Consider the following 21,901-nt stretch of genomic DNA (forward strand, 5'->3'; position numbering starts at 1 on the left):
CTCTGCCCCGCCGTGGTGGTCTACTGTCTGGCTCTGGTGGTCTTCTGCTCCGCCGTGGGGACCTTCAGTCCCATCTGCTCTGCTGTGGTGGTCCTCAGCTCCGCCGGCTCTGCCTCAGTCCCTGGTCTCTTCTATCCTTGGACCTGGCCCTCCGGCCCTCGCCCTGTTCCGCCTCCGCTCCACCGCCCACCTGGATTGTTTAGTGTTTTTAGATCTTCTGGAAGCCGCTCCATGGGGAGGGGGGGGGGGCTCTGTCACGAATTCGGTCCATGGACTTCCGATTATTCACCACCAGAGGTCACCCTTTCCATTACATTGACTCTCGCACAACTGTTGCATAGCACCCCGGACTACATATCCCATCATTCTTTGCACGATTTGCACACTGCACTGATTGCACTCATTGCACACAGCTGTTTCTAATCACCTCACTCACTATATAACACCCACTCAAACCACCTTTCTCTACTGAGTATTGTTTAGCCTGTACCCCTTTCCGAGTCTCCGTGTTTTCCCTGTTTTGCCTTGCCTGTTTTTGCGGTTTCTGACCTTTGCCTGTTTTCCTGGATTTTTCCCTCTCGTCTCGCCCCTGTGATTCTGTCTGCCGATCGGTGACCTATGCTAGCCCTAGGACCATTCTTGTGTTTTGCCCACCATATACCTGTTTGCCATTGCTCGACACTGCCTGTTATACCACGTCTCTTTAAATAAAGCTTGCAGATGGATCCACACGTCTCACGTCTCGTCAGCCCCGTGACACTAATAGCTCTAGAATTTTAAATATTTGACTTTCAAAAATTCAAATAAATAAGTATTACATAATAATAACAATAATAATGAGGAAGATAATTATTATTCATTTATTTGATATTTTAAGAAATGCATCAAACTATGTAGCTTATGTCCTCGTGTTCAATAATAATAATAATAATAATAATAATGAAGAAGATAATTATTATTCATGTATTTTATTAATTTATATAATATTTTAAGAAATGCATCAAACTATGTAGCTTATGTACTTGTGTTCAAGAATAATACTAATAATAATGAGGAAAATTATCATAATTTATATTGTTAATTCATTTAATATTTTAGGAAAGACAACATGTAGCTTATGTATTTGTTTTCAATAATAATAATAATAATAATAAAATGTAATAATAAAGATACATAAACACTACAACAGGATATGCTGTAATTGTGAATAATAATAATTTAGCTTTTTAATAACAATAATAATAATTATTATTATCATCATTATTATTATTCATAATAATAATAATAATAACAACAACAACATTAATAATTACAGCATATCCTGTATTGAATTTGTTAAAGCCCAGTGGAATAAATACACCACCATTTTCCCCCTGAATTCCGGCATGAGTAAAGTCACGGTATTCATGTTGACTCTTTCAGCGAAAGCTGTGAAAGTCATCATGCATTTTCAAAAGCCTTCATACTGCTGTAGTGAATTATCTGTCAATACAGTCCTACTAAAATCACTGCACAAGTATGTAGTGATGAGCAGCGTGCGCTCTGGGTGGCTTTCCAGGTGGAGAGAGATGGGCTTAATTTTGTTTAAACAAATTCTATTTCATCGCATCCAGATGTCTTTAAGCACAGTCCATTCACCATGTGCACACTCCAAGATCCACAAAAAATGTATACAAACATTTATTCATAACGGCATGCCTCTTCTCAGACTGAAGAGTTGTCATGGTTCCTTAGACTCTGTTTCAGGGGTAAACTAAGTGTAATGTGAAGCAAAAACAGTGTAACGTGATTAGCCGGAGCGCGCCGCTTCTGTGACCGGGTTCCTTGTTCTCTAGCCAGAGGTCTAAGCTGGGAAATTGTGCTTGTCGTGTGGCCCACAAAAGCTGGTCGGGCTCAGCCCCTGAGGAGTGCCAAGACTGCTCTGACATCCCTGATATGCCATTACCTGAAAACCTTGGACTTTATTAGTTAAAGTGAGAAGTAAAAGTGAAAGTGTTACATTCTAAGTGGATAACAACAGCTCCTGCTATGCAGAAGTTAATTTAAACCAGGAACCCCCACAAACTCCATCTCTTTGACTCTTATTCTGTGTCTCTCTTTCTAGCCCTGCCTCCTTCCTGTCCTCTATTCTTATGTTAACTTGGATAATAGGAGTGGGCCACCCGGCAGTGAACTTTAAAACTTAAGTCCATGCTCAAGGAAAATAATCAATTTCTCGCCATCCCCTGATGAAACTTAACTCACTTCAAACTTTATGTGTGGGCCCTCTATAGCTCTACCAATACATCTACTGGCTCCTTAAAGCATATTACTTTTCACACGATTTAAAAATAATAAACGTGCACTTAGCCGAGCTGTTTTCTTGTCCTAATGCCACACAATGGTGGGGAATAATTCAAAAGTCTTTAAGTTCAGAGTAAACACTCTGTTCCTTTGTTGATTGTACAGCTATTTTGCCTTTTTTTCTTTCTCTTTCTCTTTATCTCCTTCTGAGCTTGTTGTGTTTTTACTCTAAACAATACACCCTTCCTTCACATCTGAGCAACACACCTCACTGCCATTTAATAGGTTGAATCCTATAGTATGGAGTCATATTTTAAACCGGTGGTTTATTTTTATGAGCGGGTGTAATTAACGCGGCATGTCCTATCTCTTAGTCATCAATGCCAAGGTCTCTATTTAAACAACTTTATTGTGAAATGTTTGCATTCTCAGCATTTGCCAGGCCACACACAGATTATTATTTCATACTTCTCAGCGACGCTCTGAAATGTTTACGCTTTCCGATAGTTATTGTTTTTGATTACGGCTCTGTGGATGAATCACGGACTGACTAGAAAACATGTTTACACAGGGCCAAGTGTGAACCTGAAGGCCTCACTCAAGCCAAATGAACACTCACCACCTGATTTATGAAGCAAAGATTAAACTATTTATGTGCAAGCAGTCTGAGTTGTTTAATTTCTCTTTTTGAGGCCTTCACTTTGTTATTTGGAAGTACACATGTTAGACTGTCCAATATATTTACTGCAATAGAACATGTGAAAAGCATCCTTGCTAGTTACCAGATATGTGACCCTGGAGCACAAAACCTTAGTCTTATTTATTTGATTTTTCTTTTATGCCAAAAATCATTAGAATATTAAGCAAAGATCGTGTTATCGTGTTTAATATATCTACCGTAAATATATTAAAACTTATTTTTTGATTAGTAATATACATTACTAAGAACTTAATTTGGACAACTTTAAAGGCGATTTTCTCAGTATTTTGATTTTTTTGCACCCTCAGATTCCAGATTTTCAAATAGTTGTATCTCGGCCAAATATTGTCCTATCCTAACAAACCATACATCAATGGGAATCTTATTTATTCAGCTTTCATATGATGTATAAATCTCAAATTCGGAAAATTGACCTTTATGACTGGTTCTGTGGTCCAGGGTCACATATGTAGTTTGATGTATTAATAAAGTTTTTTGGGGGGGTTTTTCTCATGCATCCCTACAGCCCTTTGTTACCAAAATGGGCTTATTTTAACTCATATTATATTGCTTATTATTATTATTATTATTATTATTATAAATGAGCCATTACAAAGGTATTTATTATTAGGCCATTACTACTGCATACTAAAATACAACTGTAGTAGTAATCATAATAATAATAATAATAATAATAATAATAATAATAATAATAGTGTTTATTATTATGATTATTAATATCATTATTAATTGAAGTGGGCAGTATAATGATGATTTGCTTTTAAACTAAAATACTGTGGGAGAAAAAAGAGAACCAGCATCCTCACTTTTTAATAAGACTCCTGAGCTTGTTTTTCTTTTACGTTTTGACAGTTCAACCAATCGTAAAAAAAAATACAAAAAATTATTTATAAATGAAATTCAGATGGGATGTTTAACAAAAGTAACAAAAATGTTACCTGCACTCATTTTATGATGGATTTTAAATACAGCAGAAGCTCAACAATTATGAAATATCACCAATTTGTCAATTTTTTTATAACAGGTTAAAACCAGTACCAACCGTGGAGGCGTATAACAAAACGTCTAAAAATATTTTCAAGTACCCCACTGGAATCTGATTAAGAACCCCCTGGGGTACAAATACCCCTGGTGGGCTCTACGTTGTTAAAGAGAGAAATGAAATATGGCCTTGAAGACACGACACTGAGACAGATCAGATGGCAGAGCAGATGTGTTTTAACAATGCCTTCTCCTCAATGATGTGCCCTGTGCCACCACAAACATTTAAAGACTTTCATTGTTACACAGGTGCTTTCTCAGAGCGCACGAGACAACAGAGCACCAGAGGCACGCGCCACCCGACCACACCATTCACACTTAATAAACCTCATGCTCAAGCCTCCAGGGTGATGAGGTGGGAAGGCTGAGATGGACGTGACAATCTGTGAGCTAACCACACTTCGACATATGGTAAAGGTCCACAGGCCTCCCTTAATCTGTCCATCAAACTGGCTGCTCTGTTTCCCCACTGAAACATGAGAGCATTGCACGTACCCGTGGCAAGACTAATACTGGCGTACGCTATTAAACTAGTATAATGATATATTTTTTTTTTTACACTTAACATTTTCCCTTTCCAATGAGATTTGAGATTCTACCAGTGGGAATTACCTCAAGAGAAGCCCTGAAAACCCCAACCCATAAAAGCATAATATCGCTCCATCGCCTTGCCAGGCTCTGCAGTGGCGTGCAGATGGGACTTGAGAGGTCTGTCATCTTTTGATTAAGAAAAGGAAATGATCTCACTTTAAAGACATTCCTCATAGCCACCACGGCCACAGCATAGACTCTCTGACACTCTCATTCAGTCCACATGCTGTAAATCTTTCCCCTACACTATATACAGTTAAATTTTAGGATGATTGTTACCTGTCCGCCTATAGCTGTCAGGAGACATACAGTAAAAAAAGCAAGCAAACCAATTCAGGTTAACACGAGAGCGAGCGAATCCATCCCTGATTTTTATTGTCAGGCGCACAGCGAATCAGCTCAGGGACCTGACCTTGGGTTAAGTGGGGCACTGTGCCATTTCTTCATGACCTCAGGCTTGTTAAGTGAAGAGATGGGGAGTCTGGGAGCACGGGGGGAGGTCTTAGAGATTGAGAAGCAGACATGGAGCTCCTCCATAAATCCGCAGAGACAGACTGAGAAGTGTCTCGCCCGTCACATTAAAACGCCTCTCAGCAACACATCTGCACATGAACTACAAATCACGTCTGGCCAGTGCTAGAGCTTTCGGGGAACTGTAAATGTTTCAGGACACATAGATTAAAAAAATAAAAAATAAAAAAACGGACCCATCGCTAGGGTCCCTGTGTGAGTCCAGTCGTGTTTCGAGACTTTGATTTCTCTGACTGCATATGAAAGTGCCGGCCAAGCATCTGCTGTCTGAGCTATGATCTAATACTTACCAATAACATCTACATAATATGAGGATTTTATCACAGATATCAGTGTATTGGTTTACATTACATAGTATGAAAAATACTAGTTAATCATAACATTTCAAATGACTAATCTCCAACACCATAGTATCATTCTTATTCTTGCCATTTTTGCTACACTTGTGCTGATATTACAAGGGGTGGACTAATGAAATGTTACACAACTGTGAAATATTATTACAATATATATATATAAAAAATGTTTTAACAATATTTCACAATGTAATTTATTCTTGTGATGCCAACGCTGAATTTTCAGCAGCCATTACTCCAGTCTTCAGTGTCACATGATCCTTCAGAAATTATTCTAATATGTTAATTTGGTACCCAAGAAATATTTTATTATTATTATCAGTGTTGAAAACAGCTGTGCTGTTTCGTATTTTTGTGGAAACTGATACATTTTTTCAGAATTCTTTGATGAATATAAAGTAAAAAAACAGCATTTATTTGAAATATAAATATTTGTATACTTCATTATAAAAGACATTATATATGTCTTTACTGTCACTTTTGATCAATCCTTGCTGAATAAAAACCATTAATTTCATAAAAGTATAACTTTTTTCACATTTATTTCATTTGGTTTTCATCTCGTTGCCAGTTATACAACTGGAGAGAGGAAATGGAGCAGGGAAACAGGAAATGTCACAAGCCGAATTTAAACTCATGCTGCCTGCATGCACACGTCAGTTCAATGTACATATGCCAATCACTAGGCCAACTGGCATCTCACTACTATTTTACCTCACACTCCCTCTATTATCTAAGGGATCGAGCCAGGTGTCAGAGCTGAAGCTGAGACCACTGACATGACAGTCCCTCACCTCAGTCCAGGAGAAACAGATCGAAGTGCTTACCTGCCTGCTGCCGACTAGGCACTTTACACATCAGGACAACATACTGAAACCAGAACCACCTCAACAAGAAAACTCAGTGGTGTTGAGTTAACACACTGATTGTTGCTTTTCTAATAACAAATAGCAAAGTATCAGCTGGTGAAAGAGAAAAAAGGCGCATGTCCAGGTCAGACTAAGCGACAGACCAGTGTGCAAGCCAGTCTGAAAGTCGCTTGCTTGTGTGCCCTGTCGATTGCATCTGGACCCAACATATTATTCAAACATTCTCAATATTTAATCACCAGCCCAGACTCCACCCTTTCACTAGACCAGCACACATACAGAACACTCCCAAACAAACTATCCAAAACAGAAGGGTTTCATAAGTCCTCTTCCTTGCATAAACACACACAGGTGTACACTTGTGAGAAACACTCCCTCAAACTGCTCGCTTTCTCATCTTTCTTCTGTTGAGCGACCAGCAACTCACACACACAAACGGTTTATGAGAGTAGGCCATCTAAGAATCATATAACATGCCGCACACACATGAAACTAATTCAACATTATCGCACTTCCTATGACAAAACATTCATTAAAAATGCACACACACACACACACACTCGCAAACACACAGACGAGTACGCACTTCACATGCCCACCCAACCCACGACAGTTCTGTTTGACCTTGTGCTGCCATATTCATTACAACATTAAGTTACCTCTTCATTAACTTTTCATTATTTATGGGGGCTTTTGGGGAGGGGACCTTTATCAAATACTATCTTTTGTTGAGCTCACAATGTGGAGGCAAACCCCCTCGAGAAATCTTCTACCATGCCTCACTGCCAACAGGAGTATCAGCCTTGAACTCTGTCATTTCAGAGCTTAAATCCAGCTCCCCAGACCAGGGACAAACACAAACGCGCAACAGAGACGGAAAAGTGTTGCGCAGAAGTATTCCCTGTAAGATTACAGGCACAAACACAGGCCAAATCGAACTGCGTAACTTCTTTAATAAGCCGCAAGACTCTGGAATTAAAAATGGGTTTGGTTTGTTTGTTTTCAAATTGCAACAATGTTTCGCTTTTGCTTCTGTATTTCGATTCCATTGTGTCGCCGATGTTTTGGAAAAAGAAATCAATAGACAATGCCATTTGAGTCATGCAAACATCGTTGACTACAGATAAACATATTTGTGTTCCCTACCCTTACACGAGCACCATTCTGTTCCCAAGGCATATCGCGCTAGCTGTCATTAGCGAACCATCGGCCCCTCCACCACCGCAGATTGCCTTTTTAAAAAAGTCTGGCTGCCGACCATTTCACATCGTCGGCCAATTATAAATGGCAAATCACAATCAAGCCGATTTTTCCCTTCCCCCCCCAGAAACACTCTACTCTGGCCTGGCTCCATGGCTGCTCTTGAATAATAGGGTGATAGCCCTTTGTGTGACAGCCTGCATGGGCGTTGGGTATTTTACACATTCATGTGACGGATCTTGGGCTCAAACGGGCCCACTCTTCAAACGCTGCATTGGCTCAGCCAAGTCTCTAGCCTTTTGCCGAACACACATCCGAACGCTAATAAATGGCTTCCTTCCCCAACCTACCCCTATCGGTCCATATTAATCTGAGTACATGAGACAGGTGACAGCAATAAATGCCACGAAAGTCTGCGGAGCCCCCCGAAAAAAGAATAAGAAAGATGATTTTAGATCAATGTTGAAGCAGGATCAGAGACAGCGGAGGAAGCTATTAAAGTGTATTAGGGCCGAGCATCAGGCTTTGACTGATAGGGCCCTCGCTGACTTCCAGTATCGCGGCCATACTCCGCCGAGCCCAGTGTGTGTGTGTGTGTGTGTGTGTGTGTGCATGTGCGTGCTGTGAGCTCTCTCTCCATCCACACTCCATCCCATGATCATTCCCCAATTACAGAGAGCTAATGCATCCAGAGCCTAGAATCCCACCCCAAAAACAAGGGGGGAAACTCTCCAGAGACCCACTAATAATATAACTTAAAACATGCTGAGAGAGAGCATTATGCGCAAAATGGAAATCAAAAAAGAAAAACAGTGTAATTTAAACTGGGGCAAGGCTGGAATGGGTTTAACTTACAAATGGTAAATTCTCTATCTTTTTATCTCTCTGTCACTCACTCACTTACTCACCCTCTCAGTAACACTAGCACCATGAACGAACACATTAGCCATAGAGGGGGTCTGAAGGCTGGAATAGGAGTCCAGCTGTTGGCTGTGAAAGAGCTGAGGAGCAGGCTGGGATGAAGCGGCTGTGAGAGCCACAGTTTGTGCAGCTCACAGCTATTAAACACTGTAATGTTGTTTAAAGTCAAGGAAATACATTTGAAAAGAAAGGAATGCTGGGAATATGCTGAGTTTTTTCCTCCTTTTGGCTGATAGCTTTAGTCTGAATAGCCTATCCATAATTAAAACACTTTAAATTATATTTTACAAACTAAGCATCCTCATATTTTAGTTTTCCCACTTAGTAATTGTGTTTTGTTTGTGAACTAATATGTGAACGTTTAGTGCTGTATCATTCATTCAGAAACTCTCAACAAGGGAATCAATGAACAATTTCGAAATGTTTTGATTCACTGGGATGAATTAAATTCTCCACCATTAATGGTGCGTTCACATTGACAAATTTACAAAAATGAAATCTTCAGGAATTGACACAATTGGGAAGTCCACATGAGGGCGAAAGATTTTGTCAAGCAAGTTGGTCAAGCAAAATCTCCACAATGACCAAGAGAAAACTGCTTGATTTGAAAGTAACTTTTATGTGAGCTGTGCTTCACACATTGTTACACTATTGACAATGGACCTTTTTTGCCAGGAAAATTTCACAGAATATGTTCTTAATGTAACCACGCCTTAATATTTTATACATCTGATATACATTAAGCTAATTTTTCACATCAAACTCACAGAGTCTGATTGGTGCACACAGAATTCTGACAGAAACTTGCTTTACTTATTTGCACAGGACAAAGCTCTATTCTCCCCACCCACTAAAAAAACCCACATAATGATAAATAAAGACTTGCTAAAAGCTAAACTAGTATCATATTCAAACTCACAGAGTGAGAGAAAAAAAATATCATGTCTGAACAAATGTTTACTTTTTTTGAATAGCTTCTGTCCTCTGAATAAAAACAATTACACAGAGAAACAATCGAGTCCAGCGTAATTGAACTGTTGATCTGTTAATTATAAGCAGTTAAGAAGAATGACAAGCCACTGTTTATAATATCTACCCTACTATCAGAAATGAATAGTGCAGACCATCTAAGGCCAAGAATAATGGATTAAAAAGAGTCAATCTCTCACTAACACACTCACACAAAAGCCCTTCTCACTCTGCTTGACGTTATGCCCTAAGATTATGTTTTCCGAGCTGCTGGCTTGCTGAGTAGAGGTGTGCTGATATATTCTAATCAGTTATTTAGCCCGTCTGATCCAGTGGTTTGTGTGCCTATTTGTCGTTTTATCATCAAATTGCTCAGTAGAACAGAATGTCACTGTCCTCCCTCAGAATGCCTGCGCCCCTTGCTCCCATTTTTCCTCAGCAGGCTGAATAATTATCTGTTGTTATGATTTTTCTTCCTCTCACCATCATTCTTAGTTTCTTTCATCTGTATGAGTTTCTGAATTTTTGTGGTGCTGTAGCTTTAGGACATTAAATCAAGTGTTAAGTCCAAATAAGCAGGTGCAAATGACAAGCAGAGAATGTAAAGCATGTGTGTGCGTGCGTGTGTGTCAACCACAAACCGTCCCACGGTACGCCTTCTCTCTACACTTCATCTACAGCATTATAAAGTCACATGAGGATTACTCATCTGCTTCTCCTTTTCCATCTACCTCTCTCCTCCTCTCCTTCTCCATGTCTGCAAAGTGCTCAGTCATATTCCGAGACATAATCCAAGTGAATATTGAGGAGTGGTGGCGGAGTTCAGATTGGATCTGTGTAGCGCTGACAGACTACATCATCCGGGAGGGCCTCTAAGCCCCAGTGAAATAGTTGTGTCTGCCACACAATATTACTGTCATGCTCCTCAATGTCCCCCACCCCCTCCTTTACAAGCAGACGCTCTGAGATTCCACACAAACATCCAGACCCATGGACTGTGTGAATTTACAATATATATATATGTGTACATGCGTGCGTGCGTGCGTGTGTGTGTGAGACCCTGGAGCACAAACCCAGTCTTAAGTGTCAATTTTTCGAAATTGAGATTTATACATCATCCGAAAGCTGAATAAATTAGCTTTCCATTGATGTATGGTTTGTTGGGATAGGTCAACATTTGGCTGAGATACAACTATTTGAAAATCTGGAATCTGAGGGTGCAAAAAAAATCTAAATATTGAGAAAATCACCTTTAAAGTTGTCCAAATAAAGTCCTTAGTAATGTATATTACTAATCAAAACTGAAGTTTTGATATATTTATGGTAGAAAATTTACAAAATATCTTCATGGAACATGATCTTTACTTAATAACCTAATAAAAGAAAAATCAATAATTTTGACCCATACAATGTTTTTGTGGCAATTGCTACAAATATACCCGAGCAACTTAAGACTGGTTTTGTGGTCCAGGGTCACACATATATATAGTATGCATGCACACATCTACCAAAAGAAAGAAAGAAAGAAAGAAAGAAAGAAAGAAAGAAAGAAAGAATGGGGATGAAAAAAACTGAGCTCAATATAAGTATTTCTATTTGAAATTACATTCTAATTGAAAGTGTATTTGTAACAAAGTTCATAAGTCGGGAAGAAGGAGGCAGGAACCGGCGAACATTTAACCAAAACTTTAATAATAAAATAAACACCCAAAACAGCGCGACAGCCCCTCGCGGACGACTGTCGCGCACAAACAAAACCAAAACACAAAATAAAATCCAAGCCTGGTCCTCTCTCCTCTTTCCCTGTCATCACTCCTCCTTTGTATCCTCCCGGAGCTCCTCCGTGAGACTCGAGACCGGTGAGTGGCGCAGGTGTCGCGCATTCGCAATTACTCCACCGGCCTCGCTCCGTTCCCACGGCTCTCGGCCCCGCCCCTCTCGTCACAGTATTGTTTGTGAAGAAACAAATGTTTGGTTATATAAACACAACCTTTGGTACTGTAGGTGTTGATAAAATCCATATGTGTCTGGATTAAAGTAAAAAATTTGATGGCTCCGTAGGTAAGAAAACCACAGTGTGTTAAGACCAATAAAATCTCTGTGTCTGTTACTCGAGTTGCAAATGTTCTCTTGGCTTACGGAGTTTCCATTTCCTCTTTCAGTCAGTCTGATCAGTTAATAACATTAGATCACTTCAACTCTCCAGCGCCTGTTCCCCCTCTTTGAATCCCCTCAAGGTGGAACTATTGAAATTATACGGAGTCACTTTGAAGGGAGGCGGTTTGCTGGAGTGGGTGTTACTCCAATGTACATGATTACTCATGAGCGAGTGCTGAATATGTATGCATGAGGATAAATGAAGTCATATCGCATTAGTATAGAGAAGAGGGACAAGAGAGGAGAGAGAGATGGATGGAGAAAAGAATAAAGCAGAAGGAAAGAGGGAGGGGACTGTAGGAAGTGTGGCAGAGGCTCTTGGGAAAGAGGACAGTGTGTCATATGAGCTTCAGAGTGAGAGGCCTTTATCAAGCGAGGCATGAGCTGCAGTTGAGACTGTCCCGCGCAAATATGGCAACCACCTGCTCACCATTGCTCTGCGTCTGCAAAGAATTAATTTGGAGTTTGGGGTAATTGTAACAAAAATACAAAATCTGGCCGCGTCACATTCATTTCTCTCGGCCCGGCACCATTTAATTTGAAACAGGTCTGTTCAGTGGACTCTCGTTCTTTTCTGGAGGGATTACGGCAGGTTATCTGCCCGGGAGAGACAGCCGACAAGCACTTATATCCTGTCCGGGTTGCCTCATACCACTCCGGCTTCACATTCCACATGTCGCAGATAAATGCGGAGAGCTGTGCCAATGTTGCAGCTGTGTGCAAATCAGGAACCTTTAAGGACGCACTTTAAGGAAGCAACTGGCCTATCGAACAGTTGTCCAATATAATTACCACTTCTGTGTGTCTGTGTGTGTGTGTGTGTGTGTGTGTGTGTGTGTTGTATATCATTGTGTGCTATTCTTCGAGATTAAGCACCATCATGTCTCTCTATATGATTGAAGGTGTTGACGTGATGCTGTGTGTGCGCATGCATTGGGAAAACAAACTGAATATTTCATCATGCATAAGCGTGTGCGCATGTGATTGAGTGCGTGTATATCTCCTGATTGAGATTGGTTTGACTGGCTGGGAGGGAACAGATGTCAGCATGTGTTGACTGCCAGCAAGACTGAACAAAGCCAATCACATCGTCTCCCTGTCCAAGAGCACTAAAACAAGGGACCTGCAAAACCATGGCCTGATATTAGCTGTCAACAAAACACACATGTGCTCACACATTAAAAAAAAACTTTTTCCATTTTCCCGAAATGGATTTGAAAATGCAATCAATTAGCATTGTTTGTGAGGCCAAGCTCACAGCACGCAGAATTTGTTACTGTTTCCCGTGTTGTTATTTACTAGGTAGTACTCCTGTGTGACCGCATGATTAATTAACATAGAACCACGAATTGCGTTAAGACCCAAACTGGTAATTTATGGCCCTGTCTCATACACACATGGTCAAAACAAAGTGTTTAAATGGTTATGGAAAATATGAGTCATTCAATGAGGCATGTTCATCAAATATATGAGACAGAAGTTATGAGAGGACTCCGCAAGGACAACATTCTGGTCACTGATGCAAATGGTTAATATTAACACACGTGCAAATATCGTAATTATGCGCTTATTTTGTGGAGTTGCAGAAAATCACATGATCAATTTTCTTAAAACTTTGAGAGATATCAAGAAAATGTCAGTGAAACATTTCAAATCGGGTGAGCGCAAAAAGGAAAGGAAAACTGAATGACTCTTGTTTGGTACTAATGTGTGTTAACAGCTTATGTGGTATTTTTATTCTTTCAGGTAAAGCTCTTAATGACAGCTCTTACAAGGTTGTGCAAGTTTCTTCTTGGTCAGGTTTTTGAATGGTTCTCATTGTATCAATAATGACACCTCTTCTTCTGCATCAGAAGACATGCACACATAAATATACCCACACTGCGAGAGAGAGAGAGAGAGAGAGAGAGAGAGAGAGAGAGAGAGCTTTTCTGATGGGAAGAAAAATTAAATGACTGTAAATACCGGCTTAGTTTAGGGGTAGATGGTTTTTGTCTCTTAGATTTCAGAGTTACTGCTTCACGAGGTCATGTGAGTAACATTTCGAAGGATGCATTACGGAACTATTAGCTTGACATCCAACACCAGAGACACATGCAGGGGCAAGGAGGTGATGGAGAGAAAGAAGAATGTGGAGAGTAAAAGAGAGAGAAAGTGAGGGTGTGATGCGCCATGACAAGAAAGCATCATGGGACTTGTGTGCATGGAAGTGTGCATGACAATATGTCATGCCTCTCCTCTCTCCTTATCTTCTTATCGCCTTTTTTATTTTTTATCAGTCAGCCTGTCCTGTCGCTGAGAGCAGAGGTTAACTGGTAAAGTAGGTTTCCCTAGTGCACATGTTGGGATTGGCGAATTAAAGGAAGCCCCTGTTAGAGGGGCTGTTGTATCGACTGTTGTGCATCCAATCGAGCATTTTCATAATGACATCCTGAAAGAAGTACTGGAACATGAAAAAAATGAGAGACAGAGGAGGAGACATAAGAAAGAAAAAGAAAAGCATACCAGATGCCTTGGATGACAGATTGTTGGAGTGCAACCCCATCAATGGCGTTTCTCTTTCTAAGAGGCTTGTAAGAGGATGGGTGACTGTTTGCAGCGGTGGGAAATATTATGGTTGAGACCACAGGCGATGGATTTGGGGTTTTACGGAGTTCCCAAAGCAGCCTGGTCATTGTGGCAAACATGAACGCGGCCCAGTCGCACACATGTGTTCTAACTCTAGTGACCTCTTAACTTGTACCACATTGTAAACTGCACTCCATCTCCCTTAAGACTTTTACAGCCTGCTAGGGATGCATAACCCTGGGGTTAAAGAGCAATCTGTAACTAATTAGCCATTTGACTGCCAGTGCTGGTTGCTGAACAGGAAGAATTAAGTGGAGTGAGGTAGGATGGTGGTGACGGGGGAAACGGCAGCAGGTGGAATGAACCGGGACGTGGGATTTGATTTGGGTCTAGATTATTTTAAACCACAGAACCTGGTTACAAAGGCATCGGCTGTCGTTTATGGGCCTCCTGGTGTGGTCCCTCAGTAATGACTGCCAGACCTGGAGCAGACAAGCTTTTTAGAGTTCACCAGTGTCTGAAGCATTCAGTATGTTTACATGCACAGCAATAATGGAGCTACAGTGAGTTTTTGTGTAGTCAAGATACAGTCTTCAGTCTATCTGTGTATACATGACACATTTAAAATGTGAATATGTGAAGGATTTAATACAAGCCAAGGCCATTTGTAGTTGAATGCTGGACGAAGTTGAGCTACAAATCACATGATCTAGATCTGTTAGTCAGACTTCACAAAAACACAGACTATTGTATTAATCGCACAGAAATCAGACCTCGTAATTCTTAAACAAAATATGAAAAATCGACTTCTCTTTGGTGATGTTTTACAGACTTCTTCAGTCATTTAGTACACTTAACACACCCCTTTCTTACGATAAGCTGCATTTTCACTTGGATGTGCTTTACAGATCAGAAGAAAAGATTTGTCACAACTTCCGTTACATTGCAACTTTAAAGTGCACATTGGTGTACTTGTTCAAAAAAACAGAAACAGAATGAGCAGGACAAAGAAGAACAGATAACGAAGCCTCTTTGCTTCTCATTTGAATAAATGTATGATCTGCTCAAATTACAGATGTCCGGTTGGACTACAATATTTACATTACGTTATAAAAATACAAATTATTGCTTTAGTACCAACCTAAATCATACTTTTAAAATGCATGCAAATGTGCCAACTGCAGAAAAAAAGAGACAGAAAGAGAAAGAGAGACAGATAAAGCGGAGACTTCCCGTGACAAATTAAGAATTCAGTGAGAAAGAGGAAGAATGGGCAAAAGAGATATATGGAAAGCGAGGCATGACAGAAAAAAGACATTTGTGTGGGATGGAAAAACAAAGGGATTAAGAAAAAGGGAAAGGAGGTATTGTTAGGCAAAAGAGAGAGAGATGAATATAGATGGAAGGAGAAGGGAGAGAGAAGCGCAGAGCAGGCCTTGTTGGGGCTGGGCCCCTGCCCCTCATCCATCAGCGTATCTGCGGAGGGATCAGGGCCGTGCAATGAGCCGTGGGCACCCTTACACATGTTGACACTCCTCAAAATAAGATCCATTTACCTTCAGCCTGCCGTTCCAGCTGCAAGCACACCCCTCACTGGAGGTTAAGACATCCCCCTTCACCACCAACCCCCACCCCATGTCTCAGATGGTCTCTGCTGCCAGATTATCTATGTTAGGTGAGATAAAGAAAACTGAGGGAAAGTGTGGGGCACAAAAACTCGAACAATCTGCAGATGGCCCGAGTGCACTGTTCCCCCCACGTAAGATTGTGATAAAGGTCTCTGTGAGTTCTCAATACTACAGACACTAGTTTGAGCTACTTTCCAGAAAGAGAGGAATACCATGATTCCATCTACGCAGGCACTTTGGCCCTAACTACTCGGAATATAATGAGAGCAGAATTAGCTCTGGACCGTTTCATTTTGCGTCTATATTCAGGGCTGATTACTTTCATTTTCATAGATCTATCAGCCTTTTATTTTTCCTCATCAAGTTGCAAATTTGGGTCTTCTTGTCCACTGTCCAGCCACGTTCACACCACCCTAAATGACTAATGATGCATTTAACTGGAGAATTAGCAGCAGAGTGGAGAGAGAGCGAGAGAGAGAGAGAGAGGCATGTATTAACGCAACGTCATACCTCCATGAAAATGGAGTGCCTAAGGAAAACAAAAGAACAAATCAGAGAGAGAGAGAAAGTAAGAGAGTTGTTGGGCGAACGGGAATGCGTCAGATAATGAGACATTTCCTTTACCCACCAGCCCTGTGTGTGTGTGCGGTACCACGATGATATGCCTGTTTTCCCCCGGCCCCCATTATCAGTGCACTTGAACCCAGGCTAACAATGAGTTCATAGAGACTGAGAAGTGCCGAGCCCTTAATTGTATGTATTTAGTCACGCAAAGAGAGGCAATAGCCTGAGAATGGCTAGTTAGTCAATGACATCATTTGAGCTTTGGAGTCGACTCAATGGACCCGTAGCAAATTTGCACAGTGGCAAATGTCTATCCATCGCCGTTATGGAGAAGGAGCAGCGTGGTGTCTCTCCAGATCAATGTGATCCTGTTGGTCGTGTCTTGAGATTTACCACACAGATTTGCTTAAAGGTCTCAGATGTCTCCCAAGTGACTTTCTACTCCACTTCTTAACCGTCTCTGTCTTCTGTCTTTTTTTAAGTACTTGCTTCGTTCTGTTGTGTGTGGCGGTGTGTGGCGGTGTGTGGAGTGCGTGATCTGTCAATCAATGGCTCTAGTCAGTTGTGGCAGTATGGAACCGCTGATCGCATCATGATGTTAGTGTGCCTGACTTGCTCTGCACAAAGAAAGAGGAGCACAAGGCTTCTCAAGCAGAGATGTCAGCACTCGAAAAATCAATCACCATCTGGGCTCTTCTCTTCCCAGACTAGAGGGAGGGAGAGAGAGAATGAGACAAGAAAGAAAGAAAAAAATGGAGGAAAAAAGAAACGGAAAGGACCAGCTGAGAGGCGCAACATTGTGGCAATGTTGCAGCAACGTTGTGGCAATGTGGCAATCCAACTATTAGGCATTGTGAGAACAACTCACATTAGCCGCAAGCAAGGTCACACAAAGCAAACACAGATTAGCAGAAAGAAAGCAGCAATTCGTGTGCCTGACTAACACCTTACGACATGGGGGTCATCGGGTTTACCACAGATTTTTTTTGTGACTCCTTTAACGATTTTTCCCTTTTTTTTTGCACATTTCTTTCCCATCTGCTATGCAGCTATGCTCCTTTATCATACGCTTTTAAATGTAAACTTCTCTCTCTTCCCTTATTAACACAAAGTTAAATATTTTACACAGACGGCGCCTCTTTTAAAGACCCCTATACAGGTGGCTCGGCATTCGCAGAGGGGTGTTGGGACAGCGGCGAGATTTTTGCAGCAGTGTTGCCTCTTTTCAGTAGCACAGCTGTGTGAAAAATACCAGTTTGAAATGGTGCTGAGGCAGCAAAAGTATTTAATACTCAACAAACAGTTATCTAAGCCCATGTCCAATAACCAGACACCACTGTAATGTGACCTACATACTAAGTGAATAAGAATTTTTACATCAGGGAGGGGCTGAGGAGAACAGCACAGAGCACAGCTCATTCAGCTGACAGTAATTAAATAGCAAGTATTCCTTTTCACTGCCCTTTTGCCTCTCTCCCAGCTAAGAAAGTATAATGTAACAGAACATATTGTGCCCTTCTCTGTATTCTTTTTTTCCTCTCTCTCGCACTTTCTTACTACTTCTCTCTCCGCCTCCCAGCTCTCTGTCTCCTGCTTAACCTCAGCCAGATTTCATTAAATGAAAAATTGGAGTTTGATTGTTCATTTGATCTCTTGCTTTGTGATGGTATATTGTACATCGTAAATAGTTGCACAGGTGCATGCAACTTTCAGATTTTTTGGTCATCTCACCTCATTTAGACTTTGTAGACCTCCAATGTAAATACAGACGCGCTCGCTCTCCCGGAAAGATGGGTGGCAGAGTGAAACCTCAGCCCTGCTGTAAAATCAGGTAGGCCCTTTGCAGACAGACCACTGAAAGATGATGAAAACGGGTAAATGAATGTACGGCAGAGAGCAGGCTGCCAGGAACAAAGGAGGTGTCCATATTAATGCTCGGCACACTCTTGAAAGCCCTGCCGGTGAGGCAGGTGCAAAGAGCGGAGTCAGGGAAAAGAAAGTTTTACCCCCAATTAAATGAACGAGAAGTCACTGGTTTGTAAACTTTCAGTCAGAGTGAATCACTGCCAAATATAAGTCCTCTTTTAGGTTCTTCCAAACAATGACTCTCATATCCGCTTATGTTCTTTAACATTTCACGTACGATGCTTTTGAAAGTGTATTTGGTGAAACTGTGAGGGGGTGACGGGGGCGGGGAGAGGAATAACACACAGGCTGTGTGGCGCGGGCTATATCGGACTTGAGTTCAAAGACTAAGAGTCAAACATCTCCAAATACAGCACTGAGTGATGCAAATGATGCGTTTAGCACAAGGCATAACATGTTCCCATTTGGAAAGACTGGGGATTATATAAATAGCTGCGCATGAGTCAGACACCCAGTCCCTATTCTGAAAACAGGATTTTGTTTTCATTAAACAACAGCGCATAGAAACTTTGAGGCAGAAAGGGAAGGAAAAATGAACCGAAAACCACTATGGATCAATTACTGCATGTCAGGAGTGGTTTAATTGAATTCTCGTCTACTGCTGCCACACTTTTGGCTGGTAGTAGGTGCGCCCGTTTACATTCGTCTGGTCGCGTTGCCTTCAACCACATTCACAGGCGCATTCAAAGGTCTGCACAAAGAGCCAGACCGACAACAAAAACATTGGAATTGTACAAAAAAGGCGAAGGAAATAAAAGTGCGATGCAAACACCAGATCAAGTCTCAGCGTTCAAATGGGGATTAAGCTAAATCTTTGAGTAAACCCAAAAGTTACCCATGAAGGAGGAGGGGAAGAAGAGAGGCCCGGGCACCACAACAATTTGCTTTTGCAGCAGCCTGAGGAACTTTGATGATAAATGTGTACTAAGGAGACAAAACACTGTAAAAACCGGCATGAGATTTCCTACACGGCATGTTTGCACGCACCATCATTCTGTTAATTCAATTACAGACACTCCTGTGTTTCCTGCTTGTCTTCCCTTTCCGTCTTTTTTACAGTGTGGTAGCCTAGCATTTCTGTAAAGCCCTCATAAATATAGAGAGGATGAAGGTGAAGAGGAGAGGGAAAAGCATCACATTATTTCTCCTTCTCCTTTTCAGATACGCTCTCCGAGCGTTTTGTCAATGACCGCTGTTTCTTCACATTACTGCTATCTTTAAGCCCCCACTGATTTTAAGCTTCCATGTAGAAACCAGTCTCCATTGAGGAGAAGTCCTTTGTAAACTTAAATACACCCCAATGTGTCCCTCAACAAAAGCTTCTCCAATTCCTTTCTGTCTGGCCTTTTTTAATGCCTTAAGTTTAGGTGGTCTGTGGGTGGTAGATTTTTTTTCCCTCTCTCTCACTTCTTCTTTTTTTTTTAATCAAGCATTAGAACTGCTCCCCATTCAGCGCCACAGCGACTATAAAAATTCATCAGGATTAAAATGACCTCACAAGCAAAATTAAAGTTCCTATAGTACACAATGGGGGCTGTATCTTTTTTAACATGTCCTCAGGGCCTTGGGAACAGAATTGTTTCCTGACAAAGTGCTCTCGCATTGACAATGGACACCTTTCAGACCTTCTACACCGACTGCCTTTAGAGAGCAGGAGAGGGACTTATTTCACATATCAATCAAAGAGAGGATGAAAAAATAAAGTGAAAGAAAGAAGGAGTGAGAGAAAGACCCTCATCTAGTGCAAGTGGTGCTTCAAAATGTGAACAGATCAAAATAGGGTATATGCTGCTTTTATGGGGGTCATTGACGGATGTTTAGAGGTGGACGGAGGGTGAGAGCAAGATTCCTGTGGGAAGGGAATCACAGAGAGTAAAAAACTACATATCTGATACCCAACCAAGTGTGTGTGTGTGTGTGTGTGTGTGTGTGTGTGTGAGTGAGTGATCAAAAGTGGAGGAAGTGAACTGTATCAAACCACAGAGGTTTTACTTGATATTCTCAAAAAAATCTTAAGAGTACAGTGACACACATACACGCTCCTATTACACTGGCCTACCCATATAAAGACCCCAGCGTCTGCGCCATGTGCCACCCACAGCGTCCTCCGTGTGGCTGTGTCACTAATCACGCTGGAAATGAATTGGGTGCCAGCAGTGGTAATTCCACATTGTATTTGAGCACCTCAGCCCAGATCTGAGGGACACATATAAATATAGTATTCCTGGACAGGTGAATTAATGAGGCTCCTTAAAGGCCTCCTTTACAGGTCAGTGCCTGTGCCGCACAACCACGACAGCCTAATCCCCAAAAAATCATCTCATCTACCGCTCAGTTCATTAAAGCACAGAAAGGGATGGGGAGAGAGAGAGAGAGAGAGAGTGGGAAAAGAGTCACTCTGATTTGAGAGCACCTACACAAGTAGTTGGTAATACAAAGTGTAGATGTTCTTTGCAACAAAGTACTCCGTTTCAATGACATTTCAAATGCCTTCTTTACATTTAATAATATAGAATGTATTTACTTTGCATGCATATTCCATGGCTGAAAAGAAATATAATCAATTTAGTCAGTGTCATCAGTTCATTTGATGTGGTTTTAGTATTGGGGCTTTTTTGGACAGAGCTTTGATAGGATATCATATTAAACCTGATTAGATCATAGTAATAGCTTTAGGGCTCTTATGATAAATGCTAGCCTTAGGACCTGACTGTTTTCTTAATATTTCTTCTTGTGTGCAGAGCTTGAATTAATCTTTTTCTTATGTGGGTACAAACAGCTGAGCACGGCAAACTCTCTTTACACCTGAGAAACAGAGGCTGGAGTGTATAAATGTGTGTGTGAGTACACAATGCACATAATTAAACACATTTTCATATAAATTTTGTCTTGCGTGGTATTAGTAGCGAATATATATACGCATATGGTACATACATTTATTAGATTTGTATATTTCATGTTATATATTCAATTTGTATAATCGATATGTATATTTGTATTTGTATATACAGTATATATGTATATGTATATGTATATGTATATAGACATCAGCTTCCAAACCCAGCCTGATTGTGAGCATATTGCTGCTGGGTCATTCTGTCCTTTCAGATCCTGTCACCCAAGTCCCAACCCTGGTCTCAGTCTCCCCTCTGACTTCATCCACTATCATTCCACTCTCATTTTTTTATACATAAAACACAGTGTTCATCAGAGGTGTACCTTCTCTCTTGTGTGCAGGGTCGTCTTGCGTTAGCTCAGGGCTGGGCGACATCTATCTTGCATGCACACCTTGAGGGCATCTCTTAAATGGCGGAATTTGGTCATTATGTGACATTAACCTCATTAGAAAACACTCTTTAGAGGCTGAGAGATAAAATTGATTTACAGCTGCCATTTCAACCACTGCTCTGCCGATCAATTGTTAAACTATCCTTTTTATGGCCCGCAATGCCGCATCTCATGCTACAAGCTCCTCTCCACCCAGCCCTCTGCTGTCGGCATGCCAGGTGTGTGTGTTTACGTGTGTGTGTGTGTGTGTGTGTGTGTGTGTGTGTGTGTGTGTGTGTGTGTGGCTCC

General features: G+C 41.1%; 1 protein-coding gene across 4 annotated transcripts in view; it reads right to left on the reverse strand.

Moving 5' to 3' along the window:
- Positions 1-21,901, reverse strand: part of LOC107562530 (zinc finger protein 536-like) — a 207,366-nt gene that overhangs the window by 147,624 nt on the left and 37,841 nt on the right. The window lies entirely within an intron of this gene.

Source organism: Sinocyclocheilus grahami, unplaced genomic scaffold (genome assembly GCF_001515645.1).
Source record: "Sinocyclocheilus grahami isolate Dianchi unplaced genomic scaffold, SAMN03320097.WGS_v1.1 scaffold827.1, whole genome shotgun sequence".
Taxonomy (NCBI): Eukaryota; Metazoa; Chordata; class Actinopteri; order Cypriniformes; family Cyprinidae; genus Sinocyclocheilus; species Sinocyclocheilus grahami.